This window comes from Theropithecus gelada, chromosome X (genome assembly GCF_003255815.1).
Source record: "Theropithecus gelada isolate Dixy chromosome X, Tgel_1.0, whole genome shotgun sequence".
Lineage (NCBI taxonomy): Eukaryota > Metazoa > Chordata > Mammalia > Primates > Cercopithecidae > Theropithecus > Theropithecus gelada.
Window position 1 is genome coordinate 99,522,530 of NC_037689.1, and position 16,603 is coordinate 99,539,132.

Consider the following 16,603-nt stretch of genomic DNA (forward strand, 5'->3'; position numbering starts at 1 on the left):
AATATCCTTTGTGCCAGGAAAACGGGCAAAGCATGTGAACAGGCAATTTACAGAGCTACAAGTAACCAATAAACCTGAACAGAGGCTCAACCTCACTACTTAATAGAGAAATGTAATCTGCAACATTGTTATACCACTTATCAGTTACTCAATTGTCAAAATTTGCAAAGATAATTTTTGCAGCATTGTTTTTTTATTGCTTAAAATTAAAGAAAACCTAAATGTCCATCAGTAGAGGAATGGCTAAATAAACCATACTATAGCCACACTATGGAATACAATACAACAGTTAAAAGGATCAACATTTATTGACAAGAAAAGAGCCCCAAGATATATTGTAGAATGAAAATACCAAGTTGTGAAATGTATGTACCATTTGATACCCTCTAACAATATTTCTATAGGTACATATATATGCATGAAGCTCATAGAAAAAGGTCTGGTATGATACCCACCAAACTAATAAAGTGGCTTTCTCTGGAGAGGGAATTAAGGTATATTGAAGTATAATTTATGTACAATATATCACACACATCTTAAATGTTCAATTTGAAGAGTTCTAACAATTGCATAATCCCATGTTACCACCACACAAAACAAGATGTAGAATGTTTTCATCATCCCAGAAAGGTCCTTTGTGCCTGTTTCTAGTCAATTTTAGGTAGGAGGTGGGACTCTACTCCAGGGGTGGAGCTCAGACACCAGACCAAATTGTGGACTAGCTAAAACAGGGACTGGGCTGAAGCAGCTTTCCATAAGACATACCCACCCGTGTGCCATGTCAATTTACCATGGCCATGGCAACACCTGGAAGTTACCACCCCTTTTCTAGAAATTTCTGAATAACCTGGCCCTTAATTTGCATATAATTAAAAGTGGGTATAGATATGGCTGCAGAACTGCTCCAGGGCTGCTACTCTGGGCACACTGCCAATGGGTTAGTCCTGTTTGGCAAGGAGCAGTACCTCTGCTGCTGCTGTACACTGCCACATCAATAAAAGTTGCTGTCTAATGTCACCTGCTGGCCCTTGAATTCTTTCCTGGGAGAAGCTAAGAACCCTCCTGGGCTAAGCCTCAATTTTGGCGCTTGCCTGCCCAGTGTCAGATTCCCCTCTATTCCCCTGAACACCACTTTCTGATTTTTATCACCACGGGTTAGTTTCGTTTGCTTTTAGGTTTCATGTAATGGAATCCTGCGATACTCTTTTATGTCTGGCTCTGTTCACTCAGCATACTGGCTTTTTTTTTTTTTTTTTTTTTAGTTCTCCTTTTTGAGACAGAGTCTCACCCTGTCGCCCAGGCTGGAGTGCAGTGGCATGATCTGGGCTCACTGCAACCTTCACCCCCTGGGTTCAAGTGGTTCTCATGCCTCAGCCTCCCCATTAGCTGGGATTACAGGCGTGTGCCACCACACCCAGCTAATTTTTGTAATTTTATTGATAGTAGAGAAGGTGTATCGCCACGTTGGCCAGGCTGGTCTCAAACTTCTGTGCTCAAGCAATCTACCTGCCTCAGCATCCCAAAGTGCTGGGATTATAGGTGTGAGCCACTGTGCTGGGCAAGCATACTGTTTTTGAGATTTATGTTGTTGCATGTATCAGTACTTTAATACTTTTTATTGCTGAATAGTATTCTACTGTATATAGGTACAACAATTTGTTTATCCATTCTCTTATTGTTTCTGAGTTTTAGCTATTATGAATAAAGCTGATATAAACATTCATATACAAGTCTTTGTGTAGGCATGTTTTCATTTCCTTTGGCTAAGTAATACTCAGAAGTGAACTTGTTAGGTTGTATGGTAAGCAAATGTTAAACTATAAGAACCTGAGAAAGATTTCTCCAAAGTGGCTGTACCATTTTACACCCCTGATGATAATGTATTAGTATTCTGATTTCTTCATGTTCTCACCAACATTTGGTGCTGTTAGTCTTTTGATTTCACCCATTCTAGTGGAAGTGTGGTGGAATGTCATTGTATTTTCTATTTGCATTTCTCTGATTACTGAAGATGTTGAGGACTAGATATCTACCTTTGTGAAGTGTCCATTCAAGTTTGTGCCCCCTTTTACAATGGATTTTTCTTTTTATTGTTGATTTGTAGGGGTTCTTTATATATTCTGGTTATAAGTCCTTTGTCAGCTACATGTACTATAAGTATATTTTTCTAAGCCTGTACATTACCTATCCATTTTGTTAATAATGTCTATGGATGAACAAAACATATAAATTTTGATAAAGCCCAATTTATCAATTTTCTCTTTTATTATTAATGCTTTTTATGCTCTAAGGCATCTTTGCCTTCCCCAAGGTCATGAAGCTATTCCCCCATTTTTTATGCTGGAAACCTTATGGCTTTGGCTTCTACTTCTAGTATGCTAGGAACATGGAAGAGGCATTTGTCCCTCTGAAACAGGTTTTATGGAACAGGCTATCAGATTTAGAGAGAATGGAGAATAGAAATTAGGACTGCTTGGTAGGGCCAGGCACGGTGGCTCATGCCTGTAATCCCAGAACTTTGGGTGGCCCAGGCAGGAGGATATCTTGAGCTCAGGAGTTCAAGACCAGCCTGTGCAGCATAGTGAAACCTCATATCTACGAAAAATAATAATTAAAAAAATTAGCTGCATGTGGTGGCGCATGCCTGTAGTCCCAGCTACTCAGGAGGCTGAGGTGGGAGGATCCTTGGGCCCGGGGAGATTGAGGCTGCAGTGAACTGTGATTGCACCATTGCACTCCAGCCTAGGCAACAAGCAAGATTCTGTCTAAATAAATAAATAAACAAATAAAAGGACTTCTTTGTAGGTATCTGCAAAAGAAAAAAGCTATCAGGGCTGACAAAAGTTGGGGGGGGGAGTGTAATAAAAATGGAATGCATAACCTCCAAACCACTGTAGGTAAAACAAATTGATCTAACACAAAGCCAGGGGGTGGGTGTTGGGGGCACAGGGTGGGCGGGGAAGGAACAAAAAAGCCTAGTAAACAGAAAATGCAAAAACAAATGGCGTAAATAAATCCAAATCTATTGTAATAACAATGTGAATTGGTTGCATTCACTTAAAAAGAGACAGTGACTCTCAGATTGTGTTAAAAATAAAAATATACCTCTATACTGTATTAAATAAGAAGATGGAAAAAGATAAACCAGGCAAAAACTAATAAAAAGAAAACAGAAACTGCATTATCAATGTAAGACAGAGTAGAATTTCAGACTGAAAGGACTGAAGGATACAGAAGGACACTTATTATTAAGTATGGTTATATTAAGTATGGTTATATAATTAGAAAATATAACACAATCTTTTATGTAGTTAACTATAGCTTCAAAATATGCAATGCAAAATATTATATATATATGGAAACATTGTTATATCTACAATCATAGTTGGGAGGCTTAGCACACCTTTTTCAATAATCCACAGATTAGCAAAAAGATAGAGGATTTAAATTTCACAATAGATGAGCTTTAACTAATCTCTCTTATATAAACAACTTTGTACACAACAGAAAATAACATTCTTTTCAACTGCACTTGGTTTTAAAAAGTGCCTAGGTATTAGAATATGCTTATTCAACAGTTAAATCTCACCAATTTCTTTTTTAAAGAAGTAGAAAGAGTAATCATAGGGGTCATATTTATTATTCATTATTTATTTATTTAGCAAATATTTATTGAGTGCTTACTATGTTCCAGGCCCTGTTTGAGGTACTGGAAATGTGGTAGCAAATAAGAAGCAATGTCTCATTTCCCAAGAAGCTTACATCCTGGATAGAGGAATCAAATAATACCTAAGTAAATGAATAAGTGATAAGTCCTGTAATGATTTCACATTGCATACCTGCATCAAAACATTTCATGTACCCCATAAATATATGCATCTACTATGTACCCACAAAATTAAAAATACAAAAAAATTAAAAAGAGGAAAGAAAGTCAAATTCAATGATACCATAGAAGCTGCAGGGATATTTTTAATTGCACAATTAAGAAAGACCTTGAAGAGTAGGTGACACAATATAATGAAATAAAATTAGACATTAATGCAGTCCCCACACTGAATCCAAAATTGAAAAAAAAAAAAAAAAAAGACTCTTCTAAATGACTCTTGGGTTAAAGAGGAAATAAAAATCATGACTTCAAATTATGTAGATGAGAATGGAAATAAACCCACCAGATGTAAAACCTGGGATGAGGTTAGAGTTATTAAAGAGGGTCATTTATATGCTCACATACATATTCGAAAATAAGGAAGATTTAAGATAAATGAACTAGACATTTAACTCAAGAATATAGAAAAAGAACAGTAAATTGAATCTTAAGAAAATAGAAGGAAGGAAAAATACAGATAAGAAAAAAAGAAAGCAAACAAGACGAGAAGAAAAAAATCACAATACAATTGACTGATACAAACTGAAGTTATTTGAGAAAATTTTTTTGGTAATTCTGATCAAAGAAAAAAGAAGAGACAATAAACAACATTGGGAATTATAATTATAGTTACAAAAGACAATAGGAAAAATATAAGAAAATACAAGTCAGAATTTTATAACACTCAAATTGAAATTTCAGACAAAATGGATCGTATATGAAGAAAATACAACTAATCAAAACTGACTCAAGAAGTAAAAAACTTGAATAGAAAACTATAGAGATAAAAATTTTACCTCAGGCCAGGCATGGTGGCTCACGCCTGTAATCCCAGCACTTTGGGAGGCCGAGGCGGGTGGATCACTTGAGGTCAAGAGTTTGAGGCCAGCCTGGCCAATATGACGAAACCTCATCTCTACTAAAAATACAAATATTAGCCCGATATGGTGGCACGCACCTGTAGTCCCAGTTACTTGGGTAGCTGAGGCATGAAAATCACTTGAACGGAGGTTGCAGGGAGCCATAATCATGCCACTGTACTCCAGCCTGGGTGATGGAGTAAGACTCCGTCTCAAAAAAAAAAAAAGAAAAAAAAAACTTACTGCTTAAAAACAAACAACAAAAGGAAACAAAGACAATTACCAAGGACCCGGAGCAAGATGGCCGAATAGGAACAGCTCCAGTCCCTAGCTCCCAGCGCGAGTGACACAGAAGACAGGTGATTTCTGCATTTTCAACTGAGGTACCAGGTTCATCTCACTGGGGAGTGCCAGACAATCAGTCCTGGTCAGCTGGTGCAGCCCGACCAGCGAGAGCTGAAGCAGGGCGAAGCATTGCCCTGGGAAGTGCAGGGGGGAAGGGAATCCCTTTTCCTAGCCAGGGGAACTGAGGCACACAACACCTGGAAAATCGGGTAACTCCCACCCTAATACTGTGCTTTACCAAGGGTCTTAGCAAATGGCACACTAGGAGATTATATCCCACACCTAGCCGGGAGGGTCCCACGCCCACGGAGCCTCCCTCATTGCTAGCACAGCAGTCTGAGATCTAACTGCAAGGCAGCAGTGAGTCTGGGGGAGGGGCGCCCATCATTGTTGAGGCTTAAGTGGGTAAACAAAGTCACCAGGAAGCTCGAACTGGGAGGAGCCCACAGCAGCTCAAGGAGGCCTGCCTGTCTCTGTAGACTCCACCTCTGGGGACAGGGCATAGCTAAACAAAAAGCAGCAGAAACCTCTTCAGATGCAAATGACCCTGTCTGACACCTTTGAAGAGAGCAGTGAATCTCGCAACACGGAGGTAACGAACAGACTGCCTGCTCAAGTGGGTCCCTGACCCCTGAGTAGCCTAACTGGGAGACATCCCCCACTAGGTGCAGACCGACATCCCAAAACTCACACGGTGGGGTACACCACTGAGACGAAGCTTCCAGAGCAAGAATCAGATGGGAACACTCGCTGTTCAACAATATTCTATCTTCTGCAGCCTCTGCTGCTGATACCCAGGCAAACAGGGTCTGGAGTGGACCTCAAGCAATCTCCAACAGACCTACAGCTGAGGGTCCTGACTGTTAGAAGGAAAACTAACAAACAGAAAGGACACCCACACCAAAACCCCATCAGTACATCACCATCATCAAAGACCAAAGGCAGATAAAACCACAAAGATGGGGAAAAAGCAGGACAGAAAAGCTGGAAATTCAAAAAATAAGAGCACATCTCCCCCTCCAAAGGAACGCAGCTCATCGCCAGCAATGGATCAAAGTTGGACGGAGAATGACTTTGACAAGTTGAGAGAAGATGGCTTCAGTCCATCAAACTCCTCAGAGCTAAAGGAGGAATTACATACCCAGCGCAAAGAAACTAAAAATCTTGAAAAAAGAATGGAAGAATGGATAACTAGAATAATCAATGCAGAGAAGGCCATAAACAAACTGACAGAGATAAAAACCATGACACCAGAAATATGTGACAAATGCACAAGCTTCAGTAACTGACTCGATCAACTGGAAGAACGAGTATCAGCGGTTGAAGATTAAATGAATGAAATGAAGCAAGAAGAGAAGTCTAAAGAACAAAGAGGAAAAAGAAATGAACAAAGCCTTCGAGAAGTATGGGATTATGTGAAAAGACCAAATCTACGTCTGATTGGGGTGCCTGAAAGTGAGGGGGAAAATGGAACCAAGTTGGAAAACACTCTTCAGGATATCATCCAGGAGAACTTCCCCAACCTAGTAAGGCAGGCCAACATTCAAATTCAGGAAATACAGAGAATGCCACAAAGATAGTCCTCGAGAAGAGCAACTCCAAGACATATAATTGTCAGATTCACCAAAGTTGAAATGAAGGAAAAAATCTTAAGGGCAGCCAGAGAGAAAGGTTGGGTTACCCACAAAGGGAAGCCCATCAGACTAACAGCAGATCTCTCGGCAGAAACTCTACAAGCCAGAAGAGAGTGGGGGCCAATATTCAACATTCTTAAAGAAAGGAATTTTCAACCCAGAATTTCATATCCAGCCAAACTATGTTTCATAAGTGAAGGAGAAATAAAATCCTTTACAGACAAGCAAATGCTGGGAGATTTTGTCACTACCAGGCCTACCCTACAAGAGACCCTGAAGGAAACAATAAACATGGAAAGGAACAACCGGTACCAGCCATCGCAAAACCATGCCAAAATGTAAAGACCATCAATGCTAGGAAGAAACTGCATCAACTAACAAGCAAAATAACCAGCTAATATCACAATGACAGGATCAAGTTCACATATAACAATATTAACCTTAAATGTAAATGGACTAAATGGTCCAATTAAAAGACACAGACAGGCAAATTGGATAAAGAGTCAAGACCCATCAGGTTGCTGTATTCAGGAGACCCATTTCACATGCAGAGACACACATAGGCTCAAAATAAAGGGATGGAGGAAGATCTACCAAGCAAATGGAGACCAAAAAAAAGCAGGGGTTGCAATCCTAGTCTCTGATAAAACAGGCTTTAAACCATCAAAGATCAAAAGAGACAAAGAAGGCCATTACATAATGGTAAAAGGATCAATTCAACAGGAAGAGCTAACTATCCTAAATATATATGCACCCAATACAGGAGCACCCAGATTCATAAAGCAAGTGCTTAGAGACTTACAAAGAGACTTAGACTCCCATACAATAATAATGGGAGACTTCAACACTCCACTGTCAACATTAGACAGATCAACGAGACAGAAAGTTAACAAGGATATCCAGGAATTGAACTCATCTCTGCAGCAAGCAGACCTAATAGACATCTATAGAACTCTCCACCCCAAATCAACAGAATATACATTCTTCTCAGCACCACATCGCACTTATTCCAAAATTGACCACATAATTGGAAGTAAAGCACTCCTCAGCAAGTGTACAAGAACAGAAATTATAACAAACTGTCTCTCAGACCACAGTGCAATCAAACTAGAACTCAGGACTAAGAAACTCAATTAAAACCACTCAACTACATGGAAACTGAATAACCTGCTCCTGAATGACTACTGGGTACATAACGAAATGAAGGCAGAAATAAAGATGTTCTTTGAAACCAATGAGAACAAAGATACAACATACCAGAATCTCTGGGACACATTTAAAGCAGTGTGTAGAGGGAAATTTATAGCACTAAATGCCCACAAGAGAAAGCTGGAAAGGTCTAAAATTAACACTCTAACATCGCAATTAAAAGAACTAAAGAAGCAAGAGCAAACACATTCAAAAGCTAGCAAGAGGCAAGAAATAACTAAGATCAGAGCAGAACTGAAGGAGATAGAGACACAAAAAACCCTCCAAAAAAATCAATGAATCCAGGAGTTGGTTTTTTGAAAAGATCAACAAAATTGATAGACTGCTAGCAAGACTAATAAAGAAGAAAAGAGAGAAGAATCAAATAGACACAAAAAAAATGATAAAGGGGATATCACCACCGACCACACAGAAATACAAACTACCATCAGAGAATACTATAAACACCTCTATGCAAATAAACTAGAAAATCTAGAAGAAATGGATAATTTCCCGGACACTTACAATCTCCCAAAACTAAACCAGGAAGAAGTTGAATCCCTGAATAGACCAGTAGCAGGCTCTGAAATTGAGGCAATAATTAATAGCCTACCAACCAAAAAAAGTCCAGGACCAGATGGATTCACAGCTGAATTCTACCAGAGGTGCAAGAGGAGCTGGTACCATTCCTTCTGAAACTATTCCAATCAATAGAAAAAGAGGGAATCCTCCCTAACTCATTTTATGAGGCCAATATCATCCTGATACCAAAGCCTGGCAGAGACACAACAAAAAAAAGACAATTTTAGACCAATATCCCTGATGAACATTGATGCAAAAATCCTCAATAAAATACTGGCAAACCGAATCCAGCAGCACATCAAAAGGCTTATCCACCATGATCAAGTGGGCTTCATCCCTGGGATGCAAGGCTGGTTCAACATACATGAATCAATAAACGTAATCCAGCATATAAACAGAACTAAAGACAAAAACCACATGATTATCTCAATAGATGCAGAAAAGGCCTTTGACAAAATTCAACAGCCCTTCATGATAAAAACTCACAATAAATTCGGTATTGATGGAACATATCTCAAAATAATAAGAGCTATTTATGACAAACCCACAGCCAATATCATACTGAATGGGCAAAAACTGGAAGCATTCCATTTGAAAACTGGCACAAGACAGGGATGCCCTCTCTCACCACTCCTATTCAACATAGTGTTGGAAGTTAAGGCCAGGGCAATCAGGCAGGAGAAAAAAATAAAGGGTATTCAATTAGGAAAAGAGAAAGTCAAATTGTCCCTGTTTGCATATGACATGATTGTATATTTAGAAAACCCCATCATCTCAGCCCAAAATCTCCTTAAGCTGATAAGCAACTTCAGCAAAGTCTCAGGATACAAAATCAATGTGCAAAAATCACAAGCATTCCTATACACCAATAACAGACAAACAGAGAGCCAAATCATGAGTGAACTCCCATTCACAATTGCTTCAAAGAGAATAAAATACCTAGGAATCCAACTTACAAGGGATGTAAAGGACCTCTTCAAGGAGAACTACAAACCACTGCTCAGTGAAATAACAGAGGACACAAACAAATGGAAGAACATACCATGCTCATGGATAGGAAGAACCAATATCGTGAAAATGGCCGTACTCCCCAAGGTAATTTAGAGATTCAATGCCATCCCCATCAAGCTACCGATGACTTTCCTCACAGAATTGGAAAAAACTACTTTAAAGTTCATATGCAATGAAAAAAGAGCCTGCATTGCCAAGACAATCCTAAGTCAAAAGAACAAAGCTGGAGGCATCATGCTACCTGACTTCAAACTATACTACAAGGCTACAGTAACCAAAACAGCATGGTACTGGTACCAAAACAGAGATGTAGACCAATGGAACAGAACAGAGTCCTCAGAAATAATACCACACATCTACAGCCATCTGATCTTTGACAAACATGAGAACAACAAGAAATGGGGAAAAGATTCCCTATTTAATAAATGGTGCTGGGAAAATTGGCTAGCCATAAGTAGAAAGATGAAACTGGATCCTTTCCTTACTCCTTATACGAAAATTAATTCAAGATGGATTAGAGACTTAAATGTTACACCTAATACCATAAAAACCCAAGAAGAAAACCTAGGTAATACCATTCAGGACATAGGCGTGGGCAAGGACTTTATGTCTAAAACACCAAAAGCAACGGCAACAAAAGCCAAAATTGACAAATGGGATCTAATTAAACTAAAGAGCTTCTGCACAGCAAAAGAAACTACCATCAGAGTGAATAGGCAACCTACAGAATGGGAGAAAATTTTTGACATCTACTCATCTGACAAAGGGCTAATATCCAGAACCTACAAAGAACTCAAACAAATTTACCAGAAAAAAACAAACAACCCCATCAAAAAGTGGGCAAAGGATATGAACAGTCATTTCTCAAAAGAAGACATGCATACAGCCAACAGACACATGAAAAAATGCTCATCATCACTGGCCATCAGAGAAATGCAAATCAAAACCACAATGAGATACCATCTCACACCAGTTAGAATGGTAATCATTAAAAAGTCAGGAAACAACAGGTGCTAGAGAGGATGTGGAGAAATAGGAACACTTTTACACTGTTGGTGGGATTGTAAACTGGTTCAACCATTGTGTAAAACAGTATGGCGATTCCTCAAGGATCTAGAACTAGAAATACATATGACCCAGCCATCCCATTACTGGGTATATACCCAAAGGATTATAAATCATGCTGTTATAAAGACACATGCACATGTATGTTTATTGCGGCACTATTCACAATAGCAAAGTCTTGGAATCAACCCAAATGTCCATCAGTGACAGATTGGATTAAGAAAATGTGGCACATATACACCATGGAATACTATGCAGCCATAAAAAAGGATGAGTTTGCGTCCTTTGTAGGGACATGGATGCAGCTGGAAACCATCATTCTTAGCAAACTATCACAAGAACAGAAAACCAAACACCGCATGTTCTCACTCATAGGTGGGAACTGAACAATGAGATCACTTGGACTCAGGAAGGGGAACATCACACACCGGGGCCTATCATGGGGAGGGGGGAGGGGGGAGGGATTGCATTGGGAGTTATACCTGATGTAAATGACGAGTTGATGGGTGCAGCAGACCAACATGGCACAAGTATACATATGTAACAAACCTGCACGTTATGCACATGTACCCTAGAACTTAAAGTATAATAATAATAAATAAATTTAAAAAAAAAAATGTAAAACCAGATATTAGCAAATTGAAATCCAACAGTTTATCAAAAAAATTGTCACTACCGTGTGAGGTTTATTTCAAGAATTCAACGGTGGTCCAATATTTAAACATTTTTATTGTAATCTACTATATTAAAATCATATTAAAGTATGATAATCTCAATAGGTACCATAAAATTTTTGTTGAAATTAAACATCAATTCCTGATAACAACTCCTGGCATTCTAGGAATAGAAGTTTCCTTATCTTGGCAAAGGATTTGTGTAGGAGATGCATAAAAATATTGTACTTAATGATGAAACATGAAAAGCCTTCCCGTTATTTTCAGGAGCTAAACTCTGGCTATAAGGATGTCTATTATCACCTTTACTATTCAACATCACTCTGGACTTCTTGTTACATATAATAAGATGAAAAGATAACATGAATAGTATAAAATATCAGAAAGGAAAAATATTAAACTGTCATTTACAGACAATATAAATGTATTTTGATAAAATCAGAGAAAATCAACTGACAAACTTTTATAACTAATAATACAAATTCATTAGGGTGGCCTGATGCAAGGTCAACATTCAGAAATTGTAGCTTTGCTTTGCACCATCAATACACAATTGGAAAGTGGATAAGAAGAAGCTTCTATGTTAGAATAGAGGAAGATACCACTTCACCGGATCTCTCCTAATATTTAACAAAATGCAGAAAAAACAAAACAGCAGAAGAGTGGAGATGATCATCAGCAACCAAAGAAAGGGGCACATTCCAATGACGTAAACTTCAAAATATCTCAGCCGAGTAAAGAAACAGGAGATTCCAGAACTGGGCATTGTGGTGCAGTGTAACCAGGCTCTTCCATTCCTCAGAAGCCATATAAGATACAGCAAGCACAAGACAAAGAATCTAAACAAGAAGAAAGCATACCACAAAGAACAGAAGGAAATTTCCAAGTACTTTAAGCTATAGAACAACTTAATAAGAATATGAACTTAATAAAACCAGAATGCAAAGATGAGATGTGAAAACAGCAGAATTAGGTAAAAGGAAGATTGCAAAGTAAAGAACCCATTAGGACAAAACAGCATTATAGAATAAATTATAAATAGAGTGAAATAAAAACACGTGGCTAAAAATTGAATTATAGACAGATGAAGGGCTTCACATAATTACATTGATGGGAAATGAAAAAGAAGAAATTAAAGGAACTAACTATATGTACATATATATGTTTATACATACACATACACACATATATATTCTTAAGAGAGAATAAAATGTTTAGATCTAAAGAGCATAACATGTCCTGGGAAGTTTGATTGTCATTTGAAAGTTTGTTATTTCAGAGTGCTAGAACCTGAGATGATATTTTATCTTATTCTCTGTACTTTATTGTATTGCATTGCACTGCTTCTTTATAATCAGCATGCATCATTTTTATAAAAATGGTAGATTTTCTAAAAAAGTAGAGAGAATATAATATACAAAAAGCCACATTCACAATATTAACAAAAACTATGAAATATTGGGGAATACAGCTAATACGAAATGTATAAAATCTATAAAGAAAACCACACACACACGAAAAATGACACAATTTTCCTGAAGAGCCCAAAAGAGGATGAGAATAAAATTTAAAAATACTACATGATCCTGGGTGAAAATACTTTATTACTAAGATTTTAATTATTCCTTAAGTTGATCTATAAATTCTTTTTTTTTTTTTTTTTTTGAGATAGAGTCTTACTCTGTTGCCCAGGCTGGAGTGCACTGGCATAGTCTGGGCCCACTGCAACCTCCACCTCCAGGGTTCAAGCGATTCTCATGCCTCATCCTCCCGAGTAGCTGGGACTACAGGTGTGCGCCACTACTCCTGGCTAATTTTTGTATTTTTAGTAGAGACGAGGTTTCACCATGTTGGCCAGGCTGGTCTCGAACTCCTGACCTCAAGTGATCCACCTGCCTTGGCTCCTAAAGTGCTGGGATTATAGGCACGACCCACCACAGCCAGCTTAATCTATAAATTAGATGCAATCTTAATGAAAAGTCCAACAAGATTTTTTTAAAATGAAACTTGGAACTTCACTTGAAATGCCCAAGGATATCCAAAAATAGTTGGAAAAAGCAGAGCAATGAAGGATTTGTCTTCCCAGACACCAAAACTTGCTACAAAGCAACACTATGTAAAAGTGTGATATTGAGGCAGTTTATAACTATAACTATATATCTATATATTATCAGTGAAACAGAACAGTCAATTGATGAAACAGATATGAGTATAAATGAGAGTTTAACATATGGTTAAGTTAGCTCTTTTAAATTTATTGAGGAATAATGGACTATTATATGAATGGTGCTGGGATTTGGACACACACACACACACACACACACACACACACACACATATATGCAATGACCCAGAAGCCGTACAAGAAAAAGTTAATGTTTTTGACCACATCATAATGTAAAAATTCTGGAGTTAGGTGCCATGGCTCCAGAATCCAAAGTGCTGGCTCATGCCTGTAATCCCAGCACATTGGGAGGTCTGGGTGGGAGGATCTCAGCCTGGGGAATATAGTGAGACCCTGTCTCTACAAAAAATAAAAATTAGCTTGGTGTGGTGCCACACATTTGTAGTCCTAGCTACTCAGGAGACTGAGGCAGGAAGATCACTTAAGCCCAGGGGTTCAAGGCTGCAGTGAGCTATGATCACGCTACTGCAGTCCAGCCTGGGCGACACGGCAAAACCTTGTCTAAAAAAGTAAAAATTCTGAATATCAAAAATACCATAAAATTAAGATGTTAGAGATGGATTGAGAAAGTATATGTACAACCTTTGTAATAGAAAAATAACAATTACAGAAATTGTAAAGACCTGCAAACCAGTGAGAAAAATACAGCTGAATAGGAAAATACTCAAAGGATATTAACTAATACTCAGAGAAGAAATGCAAATGGATGTTAAGCATGTGAAATTATGCTCAAGATAATAGATATTTGGGAAAATGTGAATTAAAAGGACAATCTGGGCCAGGTGCAGTAGCTCACACCTGTGTGATTCCAGCATTTTGGGAGGCCGAGGCGGGTGGATTGCTTGAGCTCAGGAGTTCAAAACCAATCTGGGCAACGTGGCAAAAGTCCGTCTATACCAGAAGTACAAAAATTAGCTGGGCGTGGTGGCATGCACCTGTAGTCCCAGCTACTGGGGAAGCTGAGGTGGGAGGATCACCTGAACTCAGGGAGGTCGAGGCTGCAGTGAGCTGTGATTACACCACTGCACTCCAGCCTGGGCAACAGAGTGAGAACCCATCTCAAAACAAAACAAAAAAAGGACAATCTTTTGTTGAGTCTTATACTGGCAATAATTACTAATACAGACGGTCCCCAATTTATGACGATTCAACCTATGATTTTTTTACTTTAATTGATGGTGCAAAAGCAATACACATTCAGTAAAATCTGTACTTCAAGTACTCATACAACCATTCTGTTTTTCTTTCAATATAGTATTCAGTAAATTACGTGAGATATTCAACACTTTATTATAAAATAGGCTTTGCATTAGATGATTTTGCTGAACTGTCAGCTAATGTGAGTGTTCCGAGCATTTCTAAGGTAGGCTAGGCTATGATGTTTGGTAGTTTGGATGTATTAAATGCATTTTAGATTTATGGTATTTTCAACCTATGAATTTATTTGGACATGACCCCATTATAAGCTGAGAAACATTTGTACACAGTGTGCATGAGGGTGTGGGGAAATAGATCCTGTCTTATGTTTGATGGGGTATAAATTGGCCCAGCCTTTTTGGAGGACAGTTTGGTGGTACATCCATTAATGATATAAAATCTCATATCCTTCTTTTGGCAATATCAAATGTTTAAAATCTCATACATTTAATCAAATAATTATATTTACAGTAGAATATCCTAAAGAAATTCTTCTACCTGTTGGCAAAGCTGTATGTGCCAGATTGTTCATTGTAAACTTGCTTTATTAGCTCCAGATCCAGAACTCATAATATGAAGCAGTTAAAAAGAATGAAGCAGCTTTAAATGTACTGGTATGTAGAGCTCTTTGAGACATAACTTTAAGTGAAAAAAAATCTAGTTGCAAAGCAGTATGTTAATTATGATCCTGGCCAGGCGTGGTGGCTCGTGCCTGTAATCCCAGCACTTTGAGAGGCCCAGGTGGTTGGATCTCTTGAAGCCAGGAGTTCAAGATCAGCCTGGCCAACATGGTGAAACTCAGTCTCTACTAAAAATACAAACATTAGCTGGGCATGGTGGTGCACACTTGTAATCCCAGCTACTAGGGAGGCTGAGGCATGAGAATCGCTTGAATCCGAGAGGCGGAGGTTGAAGTGAGCCGAGATCGTGCCACTGTACTCCAGCCTGAGTGAAAGAGCAAGACTCCATATAAAAAAAATCTCATTTATATATTTTAGTAAGACATGTATGTGTATATTATGTATACAAAAGGTTAACACACCAAACTTAAAATGGAGAGGTAACTGTGATTTGGGTAAGGATAGGGGAGTTAAAGTGGTACTAGTGCTTTTTCTGGGTTTGAATTTTCTTTTCTTTTCTTTTTGAGACAGGGTTTCACTCCATTGCTGGTCTGGAGAGCAGTGGTGCAATCACAGTTCACGGTAACCTTGAATTCCTGAGCTCAAACAATCCTCTTGCCAAGTAACCTCCCAAGTAGCTAGGACCACAGGCGTGCACCACCAAGCCCAGCTATTTTTTTCTTTTAATAGACAGGGTTTCCCTATATTGGGAAACCTATGTAGGCTGGTCTCAAACTCTTGGCCTCAAGTAATGCTCTTGCCTCAGCCTCCCAAAGTATTGGGATTATAGGCGTGAACCACCACACTTGGCCTTGGGTTTGAGTTTTATACTAGAATTGTACTCTTGTGGAATTTGTATGTAAAATAAACAGCAAATAATAAAACACCCCAATTATCTTTCCACCGGGATACACAGACCTAACTCCACCAGCCACATTGTATAAATATAACATGATTTATTTCGTCTCTCCCCTATCAATAGCCATTTTTTGTTGCGTCAGGTTTTTTTGTTTTTGTTTTTGTTTTGACAGAGTCTCATTCTGTCACCCAGGCTGGAGTGCAGTGGTGCGATCTCGGCTCACTGCAACCTCCATCCCCTGGGTTCAAGCAATTCTCCTGACTCAGCTTCCCGAGTAGCTGGGGTTATAGGAGCCTGCCAGTGCGCCCGGCTAATTTTCGTATTTTTAGTAGAGACAGGGTTTCACCATCTTGGCCAGGCTGGTCTTGAACTCCTGACCTCGTGATCCACCTGCTTTGGCCTCCCAAAGTGCTGGGATTACAGGCGTGAGCCACCGCGCCCGACTGTGTCAGTTTTTTAAAACCTTACGAGCACTGCAAAAAAAAAAAAAAAAAAAAAAAAAAAAAAAAAAATTT